The sequence below is a fragment of the Hibiscus syriacus genome, unplaced genomic scaffold (assembly GCF_006381635.1).
Source record: "Hibiscus syriacus cultivar Baekdansim isolate YM2019G1 unplaced genomic scaffold, ASM638163v2 tig00111330_pilon, whole genome shotgun sequence".
Lineage (NCBI taxonomy): Eukaryota > Viridiplantae > Streptophyta > Magnoliopsida > Malvales > Malvaceae > Hibiscus > Hibiscus syriacus.
In genome coordinates, this window is record NW_024063059.1 from 7,249,225 (window position 1) to 7,253,872 (window position 4,648).

General features: G+C 37.5%; 1 pseudogene; it reads right to left on the reverse strand.

Annotated features, from left to right (window-relative positions):
• Window positions 1-221: 221 nt before the first annotated feature.
• LOC120158725 lies at window positions 222-2,087 on the reverse strand (annotated as a pseudogene).
• Window positions 2,088-4,648: the final 2,561 nt, after the last annotated feature.

Sequence of the window (4,648 nt, forward strand, 5' to 3'; positions counted from 1 at the left end):
CATTTCCGGTAAAAGTGCCCAAAAATAATAAAACTGATAACCCCTAATAATGTTTTCGGTCATTTTTTTGAAAATCCGATTAAAACACCTAATAGTAACAAAACCAATTGCGTCTAATAATGTTTCCGGTCATTTTTTCCCGATTTTGTTAGTGTTTTATGTTTCTGATCATTTTTACCAATTTTTTTATTTAAATAATAACAAAATCGGTAACACTATTTTTAACCGTATATTAAAAGCATTCCTCCATTTCATACAGTCCACAAAGATTCCATGGTTATTAAATTTACGTGTTTGGGATTGTCCGAAACCATGATGTTCCTCATCCATTTCACCAAACTCATCTCTTCAGTGTGCTGAAAGAACTCATCCGACGGAAGCTTTCCCATCACCAGAACACACAGTATCACCCCAAAGCTATATATATCACATTTATCGGTGAACTTTAGTGTTTGATGATATTCAGGTGCTATATATACCCCACCGTCCCAGCCAAATTCGAAGTGGTCACATGCGTGTACGCGTCCGGCATCGCCTTTGCCAGCCCAAAATCGGCGATCCTGGCTTCCATTTCGTCGTCGAGAAGGATGTTCCCCGGTTTGAGGTCTCGATGAATGATTCGAGGACTATGGCTCATGTGGAGATATTCAACTCCGGCAGCCACTCCTTTGGCGATCTTCATCCTAGCAAGCCAATCCAGCTCCATATTACCTTCTGAAACTTGTTGTAAAATGTCCTGCAAGCTTCCGTTCTTCATGAATTCATACACCAGATAGTGACAATCGGGTCGAGAGACATGAGCCAAGAGAGGAAGAAGGTTCCTATGTCGGATTTTGCCGACAGTTGTGATTTCTGATCTGATTTGTCTCATCTTCTTGTTTAGAAGCTTGCTGTCTTCGTCGGTTAATTCGGCTGCATCTTTTGGGGGCTGAATGATTTTCTTTATAGCAATCAATTTGCCATTACTTCCAGGCAATTCAGCTTTATAAACTTCACCACACCCTCCTTTCCCTATGATCTCCAATGAAGCCAGACCATCATCTTTCTCTAGAAAAGCTAAATCCTCAGCTTTCTTAATCAATGGACTGAATATGGATGGACCGGGGTCTTTTCCAGCTCCTCTAATGGTCGCCAACACCAGTTTAAACGTCAGGGAGAAGATGAATCCAGATATGCCACCACCTATAGATACAGCAAAGAATCCCAAAATCCATTCTACTGCCCTTTTTTTCTTATGTTTGTGTCCCTGATGATCTCCTGGTGATGAACTGGAACCTTCAACAGTTGCTGATTTGCTTGCATTTGGTGATGGAGCCTGAGCAGGACTGCTTCTGCTATTGTTTGTTGATTTCTTCTCGGCGAAATTGTACCGTTTGGGGTACTGAGAGACAGCAAATTCATTGAGTTTGTTCATCAATGGAGCTGAATTATCCTCCAGAAGATAGTTCTCCGACAAGTCAAAGAACCGGAGATTTCGGAATGAACGTATAGACGATGGGATTTTCCCGGAAAACAGATTTTTGGCAAGGGAGAGATTTTCCAAGTTGGCAAAATACTTCAAGAAGCTCAAGTCGCCGGTGAACTTGTTAGAAGATAAATCAAGAACTCGAAGGCGGACCAACGAAGACAAATTCGAAGGTATCTCGCCGGAAAACGAGTTGTTCCCGAGGTCGAGGATTTCGAGCATTTTACAATGAACCATTTCCGGCGGGAATTGATCAGCGAGCCTGTTGTGAGAAACTGAGAGCTCTTTCCGAGAGCTTCCCAATTGCAGGAGACAAAGACCCATCAAGTTTTTGGGATTTGAAGACAAGCCTGGTGACTTTGAGAACGTAAGTGTTGTTTTCGGAGAGGCGTCTCTCGCAGAAAACTCCGGCGGTGGCGCAGGGATTGACGGCGGGGAACCGTTGACCGGTAATGCCCAAGTCTTGAAGAATTGTGGCAAGAGCCTTTAATTCGGAATGGTAGAGAGCTAGGCTTGCATGGGATATGAGGAAGAGAGAGAGAATGAGGAAGCGTGGGAAGTGGTGGCGAAGTTGGAGGTTGACCGGAGAGAATGCCATTTCCGGCGTATTAAGGAGTTGGTGAAGGTTATTGATTCATAATAATTATTGGAATTTCTTTATTTGGTTGTTTGTTTATAATAAGCTAAAACAGCGTGGAAAATGTGGTTTGTGGATCCCATTAGAGTTGGTTTCTCACTTTCGACTCGGATATTGACAATAACTACCGTCCTTTTAGGTAAACTACATATTTAATACATATATTATTACTTTTATTTTGATGTAATCATCTAATTATTATTATTTTTAAAAATAATATTAAACGTTACGTTTTACTTTCATTTTATTTATCTACCGTCAAAATATTAATAGAATTATTGATATGATATATTTAAATTTTTTTTAATGATTATATGATATTACTTTATCGTGACACATCAACATCATTATTAATTTCTTAACAGTAATTAACTAAAATAAAAGTAGAACATAACGATAAATATAATTTTAAAAAGAATAATTAAGCGATCAAAATCATAACAAAAATTATAATTAAGTTACTAATTTTCATTTTTCATTTATCATATATCATTTTTCTCCACATCACGCGGTGAAGAAAACTTAGGCCAGTAGTAGCCCGGCAATTTCAAAAGTCAACTACGCGAGGTCAGTCAAGTCAACAAAAGAGTTAATATAATGATACAAGTCTTTCTTTTGTTTTAAGCCGTTAGATCATTTGATGATCTCTCATCCAGCTGTTCATCCATGATTGGTTGGATTCAACCCCAATTCAGTGGCCCGGAAAAGAGACGATGAAATAAATAAAGATTTTTATTTTGATTTTTTTCCCAAATAAAAGTCTATTTTATTTTATTTAGATAAACATGAAACGTAATTCATCTTTGTTTAGTCAATTTTTTATATGTACAACGACTGGTATGGGCCCAACCCAATTGGATCTGAACCTAGGGATGATCATTTAACAATGAGTTCCAATCCGATTTGAACCTATATGATCATTTTTTAAATAATCAAGTTCGGATCGCATACAAGAGAAATTCGTGTTTAGGTCAGAGTCGGATTTAGAATAAATATAATTATAAAATAATATTTAAATAATTATGAAAATATATCATCATATATAAATATTATTAAGGTTTCCCCCACAAAACCTAACCTGCGGCGCTTTAATTAAATTGTTTATTTTTTCTTTGTTCTTCTTTTGCTTCTCATTTTCTTTATTTTCTTTCATTATTCTTTGCATTCCCAAGAATGATTTTCAGCATATTCAACAATAACCATTTGTCGTCTCTTCAATCTCACTTTCACAATAATTTTTTTCTGAATATTTTATGAGTGTTTCAAAATCTGAACGAAGGTTGAAATATTGTAACTATATATGTGGAAAAATTTCTTCTTCTAGTTATTGTCAGGTTTGCACTTGAAAATGGCGAGAAAGGATTGAAGAAACAGAGAGAAAGGTAGGTTTACAAAAAAAATTCTCAGTATTTTCATTCATAATCCATTGTTCTGGTACATTTGTTTATATATTCATCAGCTTGCAAATTATTTATTAACAGCTGTTATAATTCCTCTAACAACATAACCGTTCCTGTCCAGCTCATCATTCAACTATGGCCCGCATTGTTAATTGCCTTCCAGCCTGTTATCAACTCCACCCCATTTGCTGTGCCCACTTCCCGTTGTTCAATCCAGCTCTCAATCTCCTCGTCTGCCCCGATGATAACAGGTAATTTCCAATTCCTAATTCATTTTTCAATTTCCCCTTTTTCTCATTTCCAATCCCTAATTCTTCTTCCATTCCTCCTAAATTCCCGTTCAAAGCCATGACAATACCCCCTTCTACAGTCGATGCTTGTCCCCAAGGATCGAATTAAGGGAACTGCGATTTCAGTACGTTGAAGTCCTCCCAGGTAGCGTTCTCCGGTCCAAAATTTACCCACTGAATTAACAACTACGTGACTGCTTTCTTGTCTCTTTTCACTATTCGTTTGTCTAATACCAGAGAGGGATAGACACGAAGTTGTCTCTCGGCATTGACCTCTGGTGGATCTCTTGAGGTAACTACTTTCTCTCTGATTTTCTTTTTCAATAAACTAATATGAAAGACAAGATGAATTTTTGAATTTTTTGGCAGTTGCAATTTGTAAGCCACTGATCCAATTTTTTCTATAACTTTGTAGGTTCCATAGTACCTGGCTGATAGTTTCAAATTCTTCCTCAGTGCACTGATGTCTGTTTATATGGCTGTAATTTAAGGTAGACTTCATCCCCCACCTGTAACACTCTGTCACTACGTTTTTTATCTGCATAATGCTTCATGCGTTGTTGTGCCTTGTCAAGCTATTCGTATATAATTGTATTCATACTATCTCTTTCCTGAAATAATTTTTGCACATCTGCTACCCTTGAATCTATTGACCAAGTCATAGTAGGAGGAGTATAACCATAGAGTGCTGTGAATGGAGTTGTTCCCAAAGCAGTGTGGAAGCTGGTATTATACCACCATTCTGTTTGGGACAACCATTTACTCCAACTTGTAGGTTTCATAAAACACATCCCTCTCAAATATTGCTCCAAACACTGGTTTAATCTCTCTGACTGACCATCAGTTTCTGGATGGT